Source organism: Wyeomyia smithii, chromosome 3, assembly GCF_029784165.1.
Source record: "Wyeomyia smithii strain HCP4-BCI-WySm-NY-G18 chromosome 3, ASM2978416v1, whole genome shotgun sequence".
Lineage (NCBI taxonomy): Eukaryota > Metazoa > Arthropoda > Insecta > Diptera > Culicidae > Wyeomyia > Wyeomyia smithii.
Window position 1 is genome coordinate 17,936,403 of NC_073696.1, and position 21,162 is coordinate 17,957,564.

General features: G+C 35.8%; 1 protein-coding gene across 7 annotated transcripts in view; it reads left to right on the forward strand.

Annotated features, from left to right (window-relative positions):
- Nucleotides 1-21,162, forward strand: part of LOC129732918 (potassium voltage-gated channel protein Shaw-like) — a 278,881-nt gene that overhangs the window by 209,005 nt on the left and 48,714 nt on the right. Inside the window, exon 8 of one of the 7 annotated variants that reach the window (XR_008729387.1) lies at nt 599-1,291. The exons of 5 other annotated variants lie outside the window; for them this stretch is intronic. The gene's annotated coding sequence lies outside the window, so the exon portion shown is untranslated. The remainder of the gene's footprint in view (nt 1-598; nt 1,292-21,162) is intronic. One more of the 7 variants, XR_008729388.1, reaches the window with a different exon arrangement.

Sequence of the window (21,162 nt, forward strand, 5' to 3'; positions counted from 1 at the left end):
ATCCGAAGTCGACCTCGCAACGAGTAGCAAGACGTGTGTCCTTACAGCCAAGGATGGTGGTCTTTTAACCTTGAACTCAATGGCAGATAGGAAGGAACGAAAAAAGGAGGAAGGCACAACCTCATGTTAAGTAAAATTGGATGTGCAAATCGTGCCGTCTCTGAATCCTGCATCAGAAGAAAACAATGTATGGTGAAGCTGTACATTTTCAGCAAGGGTGTGTTTGAATCTTTCTAAGACAAGAAAAATAGGTACATGGCACTATAACGGAAGAAATCTTTGCGTCGTTTTTTGGGCAATCACTTTCCTAGGTGTTTTTAGATTACGATCTTTGTCTCTATACATCCAATCCACGATAGCAACAGCAATTCCTATTTAAACATTTTCCTATTTTCATCATCTTAAGAACACAATTCAAGCTTAAATTAAGATTACACATTCGTGCACACTTTGATATGGATTTTTTTAATCAAATCAAAACCACAATCACAGCACCACTATTAATAATAATTCTTCAATCAAATCGGCTACCAATTCTACTCACCGCTTAGCCCACAGTAAATCACGTCAACTTTTTAACTTGTTTGCCATTTTCTAGACATAGCGTCATCCATCATAGGCAAAACAGGTGGCAAGATGGCACAACTTTTATAACGAAAAGCTTTCGCGCATATCCACATCAGTACCATTAGCCACGATCCTAGGCGCTTATTCAACAGTAACAGCAAGTGCAAACAATAAACCAACCAAGCAAGCAACCAATCAACCAACTAATCACAACCACCCAGCCGGGCGAGAACCAAAAAAAGACCTAAACGCTCAAGCTTGTAAATCATGATCAACAAAATGAAAGCCCCATCCACGCTTAATAATTCCTAGCTGTCGTTCATGTGTGCCTGTTTTGCTCGTGTGTGTGTGTGCTTAGAGACTGGTTTAGAGTGCCATACAGTACCGTTTGTCTGTGTGTACATAAATTTCCTATAGTTAGTTCCGAAAATCGGTCCTCCCCTCCCTCCCTTTCCATGACATATCCCTCCAGCAGCAGAAGACCAGAAAAACGCGTAACCACGAAGAAGCACATAAATTGCAAACCCTACTTGACAGCACGCATGCCGCACCCACTGCACATCGCCTCCGGGCGGGGACCAGCATGCACGCAACTACGCCGCATTTCGCACGGCCACATTATGGCATCTGCATCACAATTAAAATATAAATTAATTCGCGTGCTACCGAGCTCTGGGGCTAAAGGCGTCCAGATAGCTATGTTCTTCGCACATGCGATTAACCAGTAAATAACACATTTTGCGTTTCTACATGCGTGTCTAGTAGGATCCCGCTTGTTGTAATGTTTTCCCCCACCTTCCTCGTATATGTTCATATTCGTAAATTAAGTTCAGTTATGAAAATGTCTCGCCCATCCAATAATAACTAGATTTGTGTGATAAATAGTAAAGTGTAATCGTTTTCAGGTCAACACGCAAACGCTGACAGCCGAAAATATGTTTAATTTTTTTATTATTTTATATGCGAACGCATGGTGCTTTTTCACGTCACAAAGTACTATGTGTATTCATCAGCCAAGCAATTTCGCTTTCAAAAATGTTTTGTTCGCTATTAATCGAATTGAGAATAAATTCTCGTTTTATTTTGCCTTACCGTAAATGTGAACGTAGTTGAATGCCAGATTGCATCGCTAACAAATCAATCGTTTGACATCATCATCATCATCCATCAATTGTATTGAAAAGAACGATATTGGCGAAACAAAATTAATTGCTTCCACAGCTATGTAGTCTCGAGGACAAGGAGAGTGGCATTCAAGAGTATTATTGCAATTCATCCGTTCTAGAGTGAGATTAGTGAAATGAAATTTATAAGAAATCGTGAGGATAATACATGTCTATCTGTGCTTTTTCCACAAACTGTTTCAAAATCACTTGAGAATTTTTTTATTATAGAACGGGTCTCAACTCAATTGAAAAACTAATATTCAAACTTGTAAATTGTTTCGAGAAATATAAAAAAATCATCTATCTTGCAAATCCTCAAACATGAATTGCACATCAGCCGTGCATCGTTAAATTACTATCAGTATTTGAACTGGACGACAAAGTTTTTCTCAGCAACCAAGTAAATAGGGGAACTGCTCCATTACTCATCTCAGCCCATATATTCATCTCATACAACATGACAACACAATTGAAAACAGGAAAAAATGCATATTTTGTTCTTAAAGCAAAGTGCTATTCCATGGAATGGATTCTTCTTAGTTCACTTTAGATTCCTCATAAAGTATAATCCTTGAAAACTCACTTAAAAGCACTAAATTTGATATTATAGTCGGGCATCTGCAATCGAAAACTCATTTAATTCAATCACCTACCTCAGAAAAAAATCCGCGCATCGTTCTATACGGCTACAACAGAACTCGTTCAGCAGCCAACCCAACGTTTTTCTCATCACTAGCGGACCACATTTTATTTTAATCACTAAACAAAATCACTCAATATACTATGAATACTTCAATCTTTGAAATGATCACCTCAAATTTCCTAAAACAAGCTTCAATCAGCAGAAATATATGAGATGGATTTCTACTATTCCTAAAATTCACCTGTATGTATTTTCATCTCTTTTCACTACGTTGAAGAAAATCAAAAGTTGCCAAATCAGTTTCTGTTAATACGAAAAAATCATACTAAAAATGTTGAATTATTCCGACATAATTGACATAAATCTACAGCACTGTAGTGGTTACCTAGGTTACCAGTTATGCACGTAAACAACTACAGCGGATATCTAGGTAACCTACGACTACGACGACGGGCTGCGGCTACGTTCATTCATGATAATGTGATTCATTCATGATTAACAGTGTGATGAATATGGGGGCGTCGTGAGATGAATAATTCTGCAGTGATTCAAGTTTTGAGATGGATATGGAAGCGTTGTGAAAAAAGGTTTGTTCTACAAAATTCAGAATAAATCTAGCTAAGTTTACTAAATATACAATGCAAAATGATTCCATAAGAGCACGTAAGCATAAGGGAACTGCTCCATTATTCAACTCAGCCCGTATATTCATCTCATTCAACATGTAAACACAATTAAAAACAGGAAAAAACGCATATTTTCTTTTTAAACCAATCTGCTAATCCATGGAATGGATTCTTCTTAGTTCACTTTAGATTTCTCATTAAGTAGAATCCTCAAAAACTCACCTAAAAGCTCTAAATTTGATAGAATAGTCAGGCGTCTGCACTCGAAAACTCATTTATTTCAATCACCTACCTCAAAAAACAAAATCCGCGCATTGTTCTGTACGGCTACAATGGAACTCGTTCAGCAGCCAACCAAAGTTTTTCTCATCACTAGCGGACCATTTTTTATTTTAATCACTAAACAAAATCACTCACTATACTAGGAATACTTTAATCTTTGAAACGTTCACCTCAAATTTCCAAAAACCAGCTTGAATCAACAGAAATATATGAGATGAATTTCTACAATTCCTAAATTTTTACTGTATGTATTTTCATCTGTTTTCTCTGCCTTGAAGAAAATCAAAAGTTGCCAAATCGGTTTCTGTTAATACGAACAAATCATACTGAAAATATTGAATTATTCCGACATAATCGACATAAATGGACAGCACTGCAGTGGTTACGTAGGTTACCATATTTGCACGTAAACAACTACAGCAGATATCTGCAGATTCATTCATGATTAACAGTGCATTGCAGTGTTATGAATATGGGGGCGTCGTGAGATGAATAATTGAGCAGTGATTTAAGTTTTGAGATGGATATGGAAGCGTTGTGCAAAATGGTTTGTTTTACAAAATTCAGGATAAATCTAGCTAAGTTTACTGAATATACTATACTGAACGATTCTATAAGAGCACGTAAGCGTATTTTGTTTATTTGTTCAATGATTTCATGAAAATTTGTTATTTAATCCGTGCATTCTTCGTGAATATCGGCTTAATGAGATGAATAATGGAGCAGTTCCCCTATTTGGTGTTTAATCCGTGCATTCTTCGTGAAAATCGGCTTGATGAGATGAATAATGGAGCAGTTTCTTTATAAGATCCTAAAAAAATCAAACAAGATTCCAAAATGTCCAGATTTATTCATGAACTTCTTATATCTCTAGCATGGATTTCGAATATTGAACAACTACAAGCTTTGGATCAACTTTTAGAAATCGTCATCATTGGAAGATAATTGAAATAGTTTCACAATATTTTAATCTTTATAATCGACAGGTGATTTCAATTGGCTTTACTGTGCACAATCATCCTAAAGAAAGTTGTTGAAATCTATTCCCAGTCGATCATTCTTTAACGGAACAAAATGTAATTTGACCTCTAAAAATCATATTGCAAGGTGAGAAATACTCAACGGAAGTTTCAATTTGTGAGTGTTTTGCAACATTAAAACTTAAACTAACATCCTAGTGAGCATCACTGAGAGGGATAAAAAATTTCAATTTTACGCCGAAAGCACTACGAATTATTCAATTTTCAACGATTTTAGAATTGCTTGTATCCATTAATAATGAACGATTATTGAGGATTTTAAGTGTTCTTGAATCCCTCTTGTTTACTAACATACTACATTACACCGAATCGAAAATGTTGCGCCACAATATGGATATTTATATCCAGATCGTATACAAATACAGTAGGCCACGAGTGATCATATATCAGTTTTCAAAAAAATTCACAATTTTTGGTGTAAATACTCAAAATTTAAAATATTGCATTTTGGTCTCTAGATTGGCCACTATCATATTCAAACGAGGTTCAAACGTTTTAGGACGGTTTTCTCTGTTATATTTGAAACTCAAAAATATTGCGGGCCCATACAAATTTGGAACGCATTCCCCGCGTAAAAAACGATCTTAGTGTACTCAAGAATAAAGATACTCACCTCCTTTGACGAATAATGGAAGACACAGTTTACGGTTGGGTATTTGTCCTATACGAGCTCGATGTGAAGACCCCTAATGTATTGTTATGCTAACGACTGATAACAATTATGCGTTGATATGTTTTTTTTCTTTAAGTACATGTCAATCTAATAAAATTGCTCGACGTTTGGCGTTTTGAGTTGTGAGTTTAGACAAATCCAAAACAACTAAATTCCCCTTGAAAAAGTCCACCAAAACGGCCGAAACGTCGGGTGATTTGACTATATTATCGTGTACTATAAAAAAAACTGAGAAAGTCAGAAAACAAAATAAAACTTAATTAAAACTAATTTGTTCTTAGATGTTCTTTCGATATGCTGTAGGAGATTTACTTTACATCAATTTGCACCTAGAAATTCCTTCATTTCATAAGAACTGCTATGAAAAACCACCTATTAAATATGGACATCAGATCTCTTTGAATTCTATATGATATAATCTCTCCTTCGGCGCAAACAGACAAATTATGTGCAGGTGAAATCAAAAGCTACTGATTCCTTATTATCAAATTCGGTTAAAAAAAATACGTTGGAAATTAATTTGTCTGAAATAATAGGCAATTATGAATCAGAGAGTTAAATAGCATACATTGTTGATCCACGTCAAAAATTTACCTAAGACGCCAAAATATTTACTCCAACCCAGCACCTACGTTTGTATTTATTAACCGATTTACTTTTGCAATGAGGTTCTGTATTACAACTGGACCAATTTTTCATGGGCGAACTGCTTCACTATTGAACGAAAAAGTACTTTGAATATTTATCAGTATCTTCAATCAACTTCTCCTGATGATGTTCAGATTGTTTCATCAAAATTTTTCAAGTAATATTATTAGCGAAAAAAATTTCAAAATAAAGAACCATTTTCGAGCACAATTCGGGTTTTCAGCAGGCGATAATGGAATCAAATATTCGAAGATTGCAGTATATTTTTTTAGTGAAAGGCATCTATAACATTAAAAATTCATTCAGAAACACTTCTTGTGCGAAACATTTGCTTTAAAGTTGCAATTATCATCGAAACGCGTAGGCCTGTTTTGCATCATGATCGGACCAATTCACTTCTGAGACTTCATCGCTTCACTACATATAATAATAGAGTTCTGTCCGTGTGTCTGTCTGTCTGATTCATATGCACTTGGAAACTACTGATGCGATCGACATGAAAATGTGTGTGTAGGGATTTCTGGGGCCGGGGAAGGTTTTAGTGATAGCTTGAGTCCCCTCCAGCCTCTGGAAGGGAGGGCCCTCACACAAATGAAACACGAATTTTTGCATAACTCGAGAACTAATCGAAAAAATAAACCAAACTTTGCACGCTAACGTATTAGGAAGCATGAAACATTTCTATGGTGGTTTGGCACCCCTTTCTGCTTTGGAAGGCTCCCATACAAACGAAGCACAAACACAGGTCGGACTCGATTATCCGGAGTATCGAAAAAAATTTCACTCCGGATAATCGAGTTTTCCGGATTATCGAATCACAAAGCTCATTCAAATTTGCTATAACTCGAGATTTAATCAAGTAAATGGAACCAAATTTGGTAGGTGTAAGGAATGTTTCTATGGATGTTCGACACCCCTCCCTTCTCTGGAAAGGAGGAATTCCATACAAAAAAAAACACAAATTTCTGCTCAACTCAAGAACTGATCAAGCTACTGGAACCTAATTTGACATGTGAGGATTTTTGGAAACAAAGAATACTTTCATGATTTCCAACCTACTTTGAAATGTGGTGGTAGCTCGAAAACTGCCAGAAGTGACCCATTACCTCCAAATATGGGTATTTCCGTAATCGTAACGGTGCATAAACACCAAAAATCAACCTTATTTAACATTTCTAATTCTAACATGTTGGCTAACGGTTGCTAGAAAACAGCCCAAAGAGACCGATTACAACCCAAACTGGGTAATTTCGGAGCCAAAATGACACTCAGAAGCCAGAAATGAATTCCACGTTATTTTTTTAAATCCTAAAAAGCGACTTCCGGTTTCTGGAAAACAGCCAACAATGACGGGGTATTGAAAATTAGAAAAAATATTTTTTATCTTACTTTAAGGTAGATTGATCGAAAAACCGAAAACGCCAAAAGTAGGGCCTTATTCTATGATACTATTTTACTGAAGACATTGAGTACATAAAATCAAGCTCTGACGGTCAAATCTAGAACGATCATGATTTTCCGAGCTTAGTGCATTGTGCGCTATGGGATTATCTAATAAATTGTAAATGTCATAAAATATAAAACTTGGAATGAGTAGGAACTATTTTAAAAATTATTTCATGAAATGGTGGTTCAAAAACGTGCTTTACAATCATTGTTTAGTTGTTATTTCATCACTTTTTTGTACTTTACGACTTTCAAAAGGGTATTACTCAAAAATGTACCGAACGAAATAACATGACTGATTCGATTATGATGCACTTTTAGTCGGGCCAATCACAGTTTTTAATTTGTTGAGTGCCAGCGCAGCTGGCGTATCCAGAGCCAGGATGATCTGCAAATCTGCAAATATTTAATCGAATATTCTTCATTTGAATGTAATTTGACACTGGTTGCCCCAGGGAACAAACTGAAAAAATATTAAAGGTTATAAATTTTTAACCACTCGTGTGATTTTTGGTGCCCCTAGCCAGCACTCCAGCGTCAAAAGGCCGCAAATTAATTGCTCGCCAGGTTCATGGCTTCTACGTTTGTTTACGGGAAAACTCCATTCAAGTTTCAGAAAACGCACTTCCGAGCTGTTAGGGGCATCAAAATTCACAAGAAGGCACAGCGGTGATCGTTTTAGGTTTGACTGTGAAATATGGATTTTATGTACCCAGTGTCTCCAGCAAGTTTATTACATATAACAAGACCTTTCTTAGCAAGCAAGTTCATTAAATCAAACAAGACCTTTTCGGTTTTATGATCAATCATCAGTCTATCAGTTAGATATAAAAATTATTTTTTCTAATTTTCAAAATACCAGTTTGCTCTATAAGAAAAAGAATTGCTGAATACTGCAATCTTCTATCTGTATGCCTGATATAACGAAGTAGAATTTTTCGAGGAACACCCCTCAACATTAGTTTTTTATTCATAACTTTTTCTGTAATCGTCGAAATAATTCAAGATTTTCTAAGATTTTATTCATTTTGCTAAACCTCGCAACTTTTTAGAATATATTGCTTTTATATTTTCATTTTTTAACAAGATATTTCTAGTTTTTGTGTGGTCCCCGTGGTTCTGTGGTTAGCGATGTCGGTCGGCTAGCTCTCCCACACGGTTGTGATATCGGGTTCCATTCCTGAGCGAGTCGAGGATCTTTTCGAGTTAGAAATTTTCTCAACTCAGCTCTGGGGCACGGTGTATCGTTGTACTTATCCTACACATGCAAAATGTACCAAAAAAGAATATCGATAACGAATTCTCTCAACTAATCTAGTTGATCGAGACCGCTATTAGCCCCAAGGCTAATCGTGCGATATTGTTCTAGTTTTTCATTGAAAATGGCCATATGTTGAGTCCAAATTTCTCGGAAGGTTGCAAATAGTTGCAAATCAGACTACATACATTTGAAAGTTTGTCGAAAGAACTAGTTTCTAGTTATATCCAACCGAACACTGAATGAAATAAAAACCCCTCTCGTACCTGGCAAAGCCAAAAGGACGTCAAGTCTTCAGAGACATAAAATAAGTTTTCCCTTGAGCAAACATAGAAGCGACAAGTCCGGCGAGCAATTACTCTGCATCCTTTTGACTTACTGCCGAGCTTGCCATGGGTACCAAAATTCACGGGAACGGTTGAAAAGCTAATCTTCAATTTTTTCTAAGTAGAGCTCTAGGACATGTTTTCTCCGCTTTTGTCAAGCAGCTTAATTTTCAAATTTAAGTATGGCAGCTCTGTCTGAAATGAATTGAATGCCTTGTAAAAAATATGCAACGTATTTACGACTGCATTTTAAATATTTAGGAATTTTTTTACAAAAAGAAATGAACGAGAATTGAGGACAAAAACTAGTGTTTCATCCAGCTATAAATCCAGTTAAAACGTTCTCCAGATGAAAAAACGCACATTAGCGCGTCCCGAAGTTGCATCAAGTCTGGAATCCTGAGAGCTCCAAATGGTAGAAAATGGTGTTGTGAACAAACTTTTCCCAGACGGCAACTCTAGAAAGTGATGTTTTCAATTGGCCCCGGTGGGTTTTTTGAAAAAATTATATTTTTTTATGGTAAATCCAAAAAACATATCTAGTTGTATAATTTTTCGTAAATTATAATTGTCCCAGCGTGCATAAGGTTTGTGTAGAACCTGGGACAACTATGCTTGGAACGGCAATGATGCTCTCATAATTTTTACAGGTTTCTTAGAGCCCAAACTATGAGAAAAAAAATTGTTTAAATTTTGAGGTGAGAGAGTCTCTTATATTTTATGAACCTGTGCCGGTTTATTTTTTTACAATTTTACATGGGGACTTTTCAAGAAAGCGAAATTTTGAAATCCTATTCCTGAATGACTCTTTGTGTGTTTGTGAAATAACTATCAGTTTCTTTTCTGATTTTTTTACCTTTTTCCCGGTGTTTTCTCCTTTATGACAACGATAAAATCCAAACTAAATAAATCACCGCGTTTTTACTTCTCTTCGCAATTTTCCTTACTTTCCGGGATCCTGAGATTTCCCGGAAATCGAGTTTTGATAGGATTAAGCAACTCTAGAAAAACAGAAAAAAAAATTTATTGGTATTTTTTCACAAAATAGCAGCTGTGCAGCGATTGTCGAGAACCGCCTATTTTAAAAGAAGTCGTGCTCAATTCCACCTACAACCCAAACATTTTTTTTTCATTATCTACATAAGTGTCGCTAGTAAAGTACACATGATTATGTTTTTAGAATTTTTCTTCACGAAATTGCGGTTTTGACAAAAACAAATCGTTTTCAACAAAAAATCGTCTTTAGTTGTTTATAACTTTTGTTGTTGTATTTCAATCGCTAAAATCGTATGTACTTCACTAGATAATCTAATGAAGAAGCTACAGTTAAAATTTCAAGTCAATCGGATGTAAACTTTTTCAGATAGTTTCAGCATGATGTAAGCCAATAAAAAAATGACCAAAAAATGTTTTTGGTGGTTATTACCACTTAAGTTAAAAAAATGTCAGTTTTTCATGGAAATACACCTTTTCTGCGGGTTATTCGTGGTTTTCCAACAAAAAGCATCAAATCATTGAAATTTATAATAAATAAAACATAATTCGTTCTTCGAAAGTAAAACTACAAATAACGGCAAAAAAGGCGTATTTTTATGATAAAGTGGAATTTTCCATGTCTTATTTTGGAATATCACAAATACGGATGCATTCAGAGAGCTAGTCGTTTATGCTTTGTAATGACCTCTTATTGATAAACATTATAAATGTATCCATTCTCGGGATGAAAAACGTGAAATTTCATTCAAATATGCAAAATTTCAGGAATCAAAAAGTAAACTATCCATGAATAACTTTTTGGCAGTTTAAGCACACGAACGAGGCGAACCGTTCACAGGATTTTGCTAACTTTTTTCGTTGTTTAGTGTATCTTTGCTCAGTAAATATTCTAATTTGTTCAACTTTTTCTTCGATACCATTTTTATGGGAGGCGAAGCGAGCGCGAATAAAAAATTTAGAATGACAAACTGTGAATAAATTTTAGCCTCATTCTTTTTTATGTGATACACTAGCTCTTATGTTCTTAGTAATTATTGTTCTAAATTATTGTGTATGGTCTAAATAGGAAAGTAGTATCGGTAGGTCAATGACAAAAACTTTTCATGCTATAATTCTGCCTCATGAAATCACCAGAGAAATCTTTCCTAGTTGCTATAAACCCCATACTTCTAATAGGTAAAACACAATATCGCAGGCTTAGCCTTGGGGCTAATAGCGGTTTCGATCAACTAGATTAAGTTGAGAGAATTCGTTATCGATATTGTTTTTGGCGCATTACTACAACGATACTTCGAATAGGTATGTGTGGCAATAAACAATTTTTATAACTTCACTTTCAGTGATGAGCAGGCGACACAGATAGTCGTAAAATTTTCGTTAGTCTAACTATTCGGAAATGTGAGATGTAAATGAGTAATGGTTTTGTTAATCTTCAAATAAAAAAATCATATTGGCATTGTTCTTTCTAAATTTATGCATTCATATAACAATCATATAAAATCATCAAAAAATATCAGCACGAATTTCAGCTTCGCTGTGTATTTTATGTTTCTACAATAAGAAACTTTTTGCGTCTTATTTAAGGACTTGAAAATTTTGCCAGCATGTGAAAAACAAACCATTGAAAGGAGATCCCTGCTGTTGTAATAGGGTATTGCTTATTTGCGGTTATAGAAAATTGAAGGTTTTTGGCCTGGCCAAGCCAGCCAATCTATTTCAATTCTTGTATTAAACACCGAACCTTTATGGACTGCCATTCAAACGAGTTTGTGCATTCTATTTACGCTAACCACAAACCGATTCGGAGCCAAAAGTGTTGACCACTAACCGCTTTGAAATAAACTTTCAATGCAGGACACAAAAGTTTTAAGTTCTGGGGAACGAAATTGAACCAGAACGCAGATTTTTAGTGAGCATTACAATAAAAACTTCCCAACAAAGGAATAATGGCTGAAAACATAAAAAATAACCACCACAAAACCATAAAAGCTACAGGCTGCATTGAGCTCTGTGAAGGGAAACCACGTGGATGAGCACGGTGAAAGCTTCGAGTAATTTTTTCTTTTTTTTGCTCTCGCTTTCGCCCTCCCTCTCCGCTTGTCTTTTGTGCTTTTCATTTTATCCAACAATAAGGTGAAATTATAAAAGCCATCAGCCTAAAGCAATCGCTTTCCGCCTGTATCTGTATGCGTAACTTTTTAGTACCCACTTATGCATTCAACCGACGGCCTGCAGCCCGTTACTGGTAAAGGAAATGATTGTCACCTAAGTTGCACAACCGCTGTGTTTTTCGCCAGCTTTAATCCACTTTTCCACAGCACGCTGAGAACACATCCAGTGAGAACGGTGGAGATATGTTACAAGACGCAAGTTGCACTCAAAAATGTCTGCTCCCGCCCGACAGATGTCGCCAAGAAAACGCTGTCCCTAAGAATCCGCATTGCAGTAATGAAGCTGTGATATTCAACAAGCGCCCCTGCACCAGATTTGTAATTTTAGGTAGATGGAAGTTCTACGGCACTCTAGACCTTCACATCTTTTTACTTTTTTCGACAAATATTAGTTTTAATGTCGTTGTCAAAAACGGACATAAATTTCATGACAAAAGACAAAATGGCACCACTCGTGAAGTCATCATGATTCATTGTAGCACAATGTTGTTCACGACTAGCTCCCGCACATATACAGAGACGATACTTCTTGTCTATTGTTTGGTTTGTGTGTCTGTTTACCTGTGCATCACAAACCTTTCCCGACAAAGGCACTTCTAGTGAATGCTGCATAAATGATTTTAACGCTTTAATGGGTACAGATTTTCTACCACACACACTGATCTTGACGCCCCTCTCCCTAATGGTGGACTTGAGGAAAAAGCTTTTCCACTCGAAAAGAAGCAGCCAAGAATCGTGACAGTAGAGTAAGTACGTAACAATTGTAAGGATGCTAACGCCAGACAGTTCATACCTGACGACTGGTGTACTTCGCTCTGCAGCTGCGAGTGGGAGTATTGAGGAAAATGAAGATTCAAAAGGTATTTCAAAATATTCAGCACAATGTACCTTTGAAGTTTTGTTGAAGCCAACCAGCTTTTGTTCCCGGTTTACCGCCACTGTGGAACGTGGGTCAATTCTCTTACTGCTCAATTTTTAATTAAAGGATTATTTCGCGGAAAATTACTCACCAGCGTTTCGCCTTTCAGTGCCAGTAATTAGAGATTATTTGCGTCATTTATTTCGCCCCTTCCACTCTCTTTTTGTTTGCTTTGAATTTTGGGACACATTTTTTCTACTTGTTTAACCACTTGGATTATGCTTAGCGGAAGTGTTGGCGCGTGCTTGTCAATTTGTAAGAACACAGGACAATTTGGTAAATTTCTGTCATTTGTTATGAAAGGCGTATTGTTCATCTGGCACCACTGCAATGCACTTTAAACGATAGCGACATGAGGCTAGTGAAGATTAAGTTCAACTCTCTCGGTTTGCTGAGCTAAAATTTAACATAATTCCCAGCATCATCACTTCGGAGATGGTTAAACATACATTCCAATATACTTTTGAAAAGATTAATCGGTAAAAATAGTGCATGAAGTTTGTCTGCATACATAATTTTCCTGCCTCCTAGTGTCACCCTGTTCAAGTTAAACCAGATATTTGAGCGTTTTCATGACCCCCAAAGCGGAAAGTTGCCATCTTGGTGTAAAAAATGGCGCCAGACATTAATTTTTGGTTTAAATGTGGAGCTCAAACCAATACTAAAATTGGTTTTGATGGTAGAATATTTTTTTAACTTTTCACAGCCTTTCAGGAACTGTAGGTGGCCGATTTAAGGAGCCTGGTCCCGGTTCTAGAAATATTAATGTTGGGAAATTTTGAAACATTTCTTAGTTTTACACCGCTTTACAGAAACTGAATAATTGGAAAAGGCACTCACCAATTTTCGGTTCCGAAAGTTGCCATATTGGATTTAAAAGTGACGTCGGCCATCGATACTCGGACTCTAGACATCACAAACTGTTTGCAAAACAGCAAAAACGAGATCGAAATTATTTTGACCCAGTAAAAAAGTATTTTAAAGCAGTAGCGTCTTCAGCAAATTTATCCACCTAAAAGTGAGAGACGAATCCAATTTTTCCCATTTTTGCACATGTAAATTCACTTTGTTCGGCAAAGTTGTGGCCCATTTCATAAAAAAACAACTTTGCCGAAGACAAATATCGGCAAAATGAGATATCTTCAAAACGAGAGAAATACCTACACTGCCCTCTCAAACATGGTTGTCCCATGTTCTACACAAACCTTATGCATACTGGGACAATTTTGCTTGGAACGGCAGTATATCTGGATTGAATGCTGTTTGGTTAATATTTTATCATAGAAATGGTTTTGTTTGCGGACATTTGCAGTTGTTGTAGATACCTGTTAGCGATTTAGTGCATTATTTTTATAAAAATCTTCAATACTTAAAGAAAAATGAAAGAAAGTGAAATTGTATGTTTGGTTATAGCAAACAGAATATTGAAAAACTGTAAAAAATCACTGTGAAAAGTTATATTGAACTTTGCCGACTATGCCGAACAAAGAGGGATTTTGATATGCAAAACTGAGAAAAATGAAATTCGTTTGTCAATTTATGGTGAAAAAATAGCAACTTCTATAACGCCTAGAATGATTAGAAAGACTTTGCAGAAGACACTTGCAGCTTTTGAATTAGTGATATATGATGCATTTTCGCGCATTTACTCAAAGGAAGATGGCAATTAGATTTCAACACGATATGAGACATCAATTTTCGGCGTCTCAGTGTCATGTCGGTCCCGTAAACACCATTGGGAAGCATTTTGGCATCTCTTTGAAACCAAAAGTCGCAATCGTGGATTTCAAGTGGTTTCAAACATCATTATTGGATCTCTATAAATAATCTTGATACCAAAAATATCCTTTTTCGCAGATTTTCAGAAACCGGATATCAACATCTCAAAATAACGTTCGACACCGATTTTCCAGTAAGATTTAAAACATGGCGTCGAATATGATATGAGATCTCTGGACATCAATTCGTGGCCTTCGATATCGTTTCTATAAGAAACGCGTATTCCAAGTAGTGTAGAAATCGGAACAGGCATTCCAGAGTTATGGTGGAACCATAACAAACATACAAATATGGGTCATTCCAACCTGATTCGTCTGAATTTCCAACGAACCAACTATGGCATGAATGAGCCCATTAGGTCTATGGCTGAAGAAGTTAACAGGCATCCTGTAATGTTTAATTTTGAGTGTGTCCAACTGTGACTTGTTTATTTTTTCTTTTATTTATAGTTGAACTAATTGTGTTATAAGTATGAATAATTTGTAATTTATGTTTGAGAAGATTATGGGTTTTTCAGGCTCGTTTGAAAATGAACATGTTGTTTAAATTCATATGGGCTTTTTCCCTTCCCTATATTTATTGAGACCACAAAAGTTTGGATGAATTAAATAGATCAAATCAAATCAAATCAAATTCCATACTAAGTGACCACGAAAAAGCACAAACTTGGATACGACCATCACAGATTTTGCTCAAGGTTGGAAGAACTATTCATCTACTGTCACTTGAGAAAAATCCCAAGTTTAGTGTCGACTGGAATACCCCCCGCTCATTGGGACCCCCCTGTTTATTGCAAAGTCACGCATTTTTTGTTCAAAATCTCTTTTTTCTTTCTCTTACAATTCATAGACGTAAGATGTCCAAAAAAACTGATGGATGATTTTCGTAGAAAATAAACCAAGGAATCCAGAAAAAATATAAGTTTTGACCGGAAGTGTGTATTTCTGTATTTGAAAACTAAATTTACATTTTTCGGCAAATTCATCCATTTTTATTTTAAACTAGCTGACCCGGCAAACTTCGTACCGCCGCCTTGAGTTTCATTGACTGTTGTATTGCAAAAACTGAAATATCTAACTGCTGCCAAAAAACATACCTACGATATGTTTCGGCTCTGATTTGTTTTTAGTTTTTTTTTCATTCCTGCGCTCGTAAAATTCTACGTTTTTATTTCATTGAACCTTATGTAGCACCTTTCAACCATAATCAAATCATTTCCATACATTTCTGCAAATAAACAGTCATTCTTTTAAATATTCTGAAGGAAATTATTACATTATTTTTTCAATTATTCAAAAGCTTGGCTTAGTGCAATTATAGTAATACCCTTCTGCCTGGCCAATCTCACTGGAACAGATTTTATAAACAAAACTTCAGAATTCTAAATAATTCAAGCTTAAAATTCGGAATATACGAAACATGTGAAAGTGGTCAAGGCGGTCCTAGCCACTAAATTCTATATATTCCACAATGTCGGGGCCAGGGTCACGTGAATATGCGACATAGAGCAGTCCATGTGAGAAGCATGAAAACTCGGAGTTTATGCCACAAATTTTCAGTGACTGTCCTTGGGTTTTATCAATAGTCATTGCGAATGCGCGACGCACGGGAAATTGCTGACGTTTAAAATCAAACGGCAAATCGGTTGGAGTAATCGAGATACGCGGGATTATTACGACTTCTCCTTTGTAGTTTCCTGTCAGAATTGTCGCTTCAAGGACATTTGCCATCGGGTAGTGGCAGCAATGCATCTGTTCGGTGGTAAATTTGACTTTGAATTTATAAAGTAGTATTTGAAAATATTTGATTAGCATTTTTCTCTCAATTGAGTGTTTAAGTTACTATACTTTATTTTTCTTTTGTTCAAGACTGACTGAGTGTAACTGACGATTTTGAGATATATGGGGTGTCGAACGTCGTGCATTTCGAGCTCGTCTTGTTCTTCACCGATCAACTTCCCTTCGAGACTCGTATATTTCCTGACTTTTTAATATTCTATCTTCAGTGTTGCGGAGCCTGACACTTTTATTGACCTGCTACTACTCGTGTCTTAACTCGCAAAACTGGAACAAAAACAACGAATTTAATTTTAATTTAGCGGCATGTTAAGTATTTGAGCATTCCACTTACAACAACTTCATCTGCACAAAAAATACTTCGATCTCAGCAGAAATTTGTCAAAGTCAACTGGAAGATATGCAAGAATCAGTTTGATCATGTAGATTAGGGAACATTCCTTTTATAAAAAACCCTTAGCGGCATCTTCGTTAGGAAGCATTCTCACTACATGTGGAAGAAAATTAATCGAAACCAACTGAAACCAGTATGAATACTCCTCAGAATTCTTGCAAAAACACATTATTATTTTTAATCTATTATGTTTATTACGTACCGACAGTGTCTTCTTTTTTGAAAAACAGTCACAGCACAAATTAACAGAAACCGACATTGAATTTAAGTGGCATCAACAGAAACCAATACGAAAATCGCATAGAACTGTTCCATACAATATTTAAAAAAAATGAAGGCTATCGTTTAAGTACGCCCCGGTGATGAAAACTTGTTTCGAATTTTTCCGATCAAAGGCAACAAAAAATCGTTACTCACTAAAACTCACAGAAAACCTCCCAGAATCTCAGAAGGGCGGGAAATATCAAGGGTGGGTTTTTAACGTTTTATAACTTTTTCAGTTGATTTTCGTTATTGCCATGGCATAGTGACAAAATGGTTTTGTCCTGAACAAAAATTCTCGCAAAACCTAATGGCCAACCATTCTTCGGGTATCTTTTATCAAACATACATGATACCAATTGTTTTTCACGTGACCATGTGACATAAAGCTGTTTATGCGAGAATATGCATGTTTTAGGTTTAATGCCACCAGTTATCAGGGCTTTGGGCATTATCGAATATCACCCAACTGCGGAGCGCGAAGGTACATACAGATGTTTGAAATTAAATGGTAAATTGGTAGGTACACGGAGCTTCGAAATTTTCGCTTCAATGACATAAATATTTCATCTGCTTTTTGAGGCAGATCTACTGCCTAAGCACAGTGCAATTGACACTTCGCAACATTAAAGTTTTCAATTCAACATTCAACAATTAATTGTAAGTCCAGAGATTTGTAGGAATGCAGTACCGTGCTGGATCGAAACCCGTACAGTATCGAAATCCGTACACCTTGATGTTTTTCTTCAGTTTTAAGCATTACAAAAATGAAAACTCATATAAAAGTTACATGTACATGTCCGTTGAACTATTGGCTTTCTGTTAAATTGAACTATGCGCCAGTAGGCCATGAAATAAAAATATTAAAAATAAAAAATCAATCGTGTATCGGTTTCAGTTGTCATTTCGTCGCATCGTTAGAGATTTCACTAAGGAAACGTTCTTCAGATAAAAACGGTTTTCAAGTGGGATATAAGTGTTTTACTCTGTGAATCTTTTTGAAATCGATTGAAAAGGTAAGTCTTTGTCATTTTCGAGCTGTGTATTGTCTGGTAAATAGTGCAAATTGTATTTATTCATCAAAAACTGTGCCGTACGGATTTTGATCCTTGTTAATCGCTTGAATCTAAATCCGTACAGCGTGTGTATCATGCATATTTTGTTGAACTTTCATCCTTGTTTTCAGCATTTTATGGAAGAAAACAAGCATAAATATACGGCAAACAATCCCGAAAGAGCTGTGACAGAAGTGCGCGAGGGAAAGTCGTACCGGGAAGCTTCGAGAGGTTCCGGCGTTCTAGTGACTACGATAAAAGAGCCGTAACTTATGGCTACGAATCTCAATCAAAAGGAGTTCCACCAACCTTCACTGCTGGAGAGGAAGATTTGGATCATGAAGTGGGGTATAGCAATCGGGGGGCCCGGGGCATTTGCCCCCTTCTTAAATCTGGGCCTGGAAGAAGGCGTCTTGCAGCAGGTAGTTGAGAAAAAATTTATGTTTTTTATGTCGAATCATTCAATTGGGACCTAAAGCTATTCCAGTTCTTAAATATCATTAAAAGAAAGCCGCATTTTCTGAGCAAAACTTGATTTTCAAAAAAAGTTTATCGTTTTCCTTCGATTTTTAGACGAAAAATAAAAAATTGCTCGAAATTTAGGGCATTTCGAGCAGTTTTTTATTCTTCATTCAAAATTTGAAGGACAACGATAAACATTTTTTTAAAAACATGTTTTGCACAGAAAGCTGCACTATTTCAGCTGATATAAAAATTAGAAAATCGTGTAAAACTTTAGGAACCAATTGACCGCCACAATTTTTTTTTTTTGCTTAGTGTAGAATTTTATAAGAAGTAATTCTTACTCTACATGCTCAAATAAACAAATAATAAATAAATATAATATATTTATTCGTAAATTTAAAGATAAATTGAAAAATGAAATTCATTTACGTACTCTATATCTGTACGGATTTTGATTCACTGCTGTACGGTCTTTAATCCAGTCTATATCGCGAGCGTGCGGATTTCGATTCAAAAGTGTACGGATTTCGATTCAGACGAAAAACTGCGTACGGATTTCGATTCAAAACATGTTCTATTCAAACATGATTTTTTCGAGTTTCAGAGTAGTTTAAATCATTTCGCTTGAAAATAGTGATAAAATATAAGTAGACCTATGAGTTAACATGTCAGTTCAAAGCAATATGTAATTTCTTGATTTTATATTGACCGTTGAAGATTATCATGTGCTCAAGTGTACGGATTTCGATCCAGCACGGTAGTGCCTATTTAACGAAACATGAACAGAAATCAATGTTTTTTGAGCAGCAAAAACTACACGTTCCCTTTACCAGCTAACAGAATCATTGCAGCATGAGCAAATGTCAATGATCTAAGTCAGTTTGCATTTTAGAGAAAATTGAACAGATTGATTAGATCCGAGCAATGGTAAACTAAATCATCGCACATGTAGTGTTATTCTTGTTCTTTCTTTTCATTTATTAGTTAAATAAAACGATTATATGCAACCAGCCAGAAATTTAATTTACATTATCAAGTATATGCCCTTGAATAAAATCAAAGCCACGTTGAGAGTATTCACATGCATCTCGAGTTTGCTGCTACCACGCTATAGCGCTTTTGCATAGAAAAGGTGTAGTAGGCAGCGAAAACGAATATCACCTAATACGTGAATCAATAACAGGTGCTTGTTCACTCAACTACGACGCCTCAATAACGACGCTACAACAACTTGTCTACCGGTCATAGCCTACAATCATAATAATCTAATGGCGTTGTTCTTGGAGTAAAAGGCGGGAAAAACCGAAAATATATTTCAATTTTTTTCTAACCTTATCAGTTGATTATTGTTATTTTTATGGCCTATTAACTCGTCGAAGATGAAGACAAAACAAACACAAAAAGTATCATTCAAATCCGTTGATTCTACTTCGAGTGAAACGCCGTTATACAGACACCGTGTTCCTTGGAAAATTTCACATAAGAAACAATTATCATCCCGAGGTAATACAGGTCGGACTCCATTATATACAGACTCGATTATAAATTGACTCGATTATATATGATTCGATTATATATAAAATTGTATATAATCGAATCATAAATTTTTTTTTCAATTTCAAATATAACTTATCTAAAGCAGCAATGTCGTATAGGGATCGTCCAAAAATACGTAACGCTTAGGGAGAGGAAAAGATCTGACAAAACGTCGCAATCAATACTAAAAATTTTGAAGATCTATACAAAGAGCGTTACCTAGAAGAAAGAGTGGGTCGAAAATAGTTTTTATTTACGATACGTAATTAATGGACGTACAAGAAAAATGTAAGGAAATCATTTTTTTAAATGGTGGATACCATTTTCCAGGATCCTTTCAAGTACTGGCTGTGTTAGTGTAGACTAGACTAGACTAGACGACACGTAATTAATGGACGTTCCCTCAGTCAAATATGACGTAACGCAACATTTTTTGACCCAAAACGTTGATTTTTGAGCCATAATGTTTCAAGTAAAGTCAAGCTGATCTAAAACAGAAATATCGCGAGGGAACGTTTACAAATTATGTAACGCTCAGGAAACGGGAAAGAGTTTTGAGTTGGCAAAGTGTTGCAACCCATACAGAAAATTTAAACAAAAATCATGGCAAAGGGGGCAAGGAGATCAACAATAATTATTCTTGCGTTACGTTATATATAAGCGCTTTCTTATTGATTCATAAAAGTCCGTTTAAAGGTTACATAACGCAAGCAGGGCTGAGGAAATTTTTTTTGCCTGGTGTGCTGAGTATTGGAAACATGCTAGACAAAATGGTGAGGGTTTTCCGGAAATCCAATATTTATGTCACGTTGAAGATGAATGGACCCTAATATTACTATTTCAATGTTAAGGTTGAGGTGATAGAGATTGACTCTTTTCAAATACTTATTTTTATGAAGTTGAAATCAATACTGGTGAGCAAAAATTTAAATAAATTAAAGGCAATGTTTTAGCTAGTCTACTAACTACCCAATACGCAAGTCAAGTCTATGATTAATATTGGATGAAGAGGGGATTGAAATAAAATGACGAAAATGTATAGTTTCAAGTACTGTTTCGATAAAATACTGTTATGATAATTTTCTGTTATGTTCTGAATTGCTTGAAAACGCAGC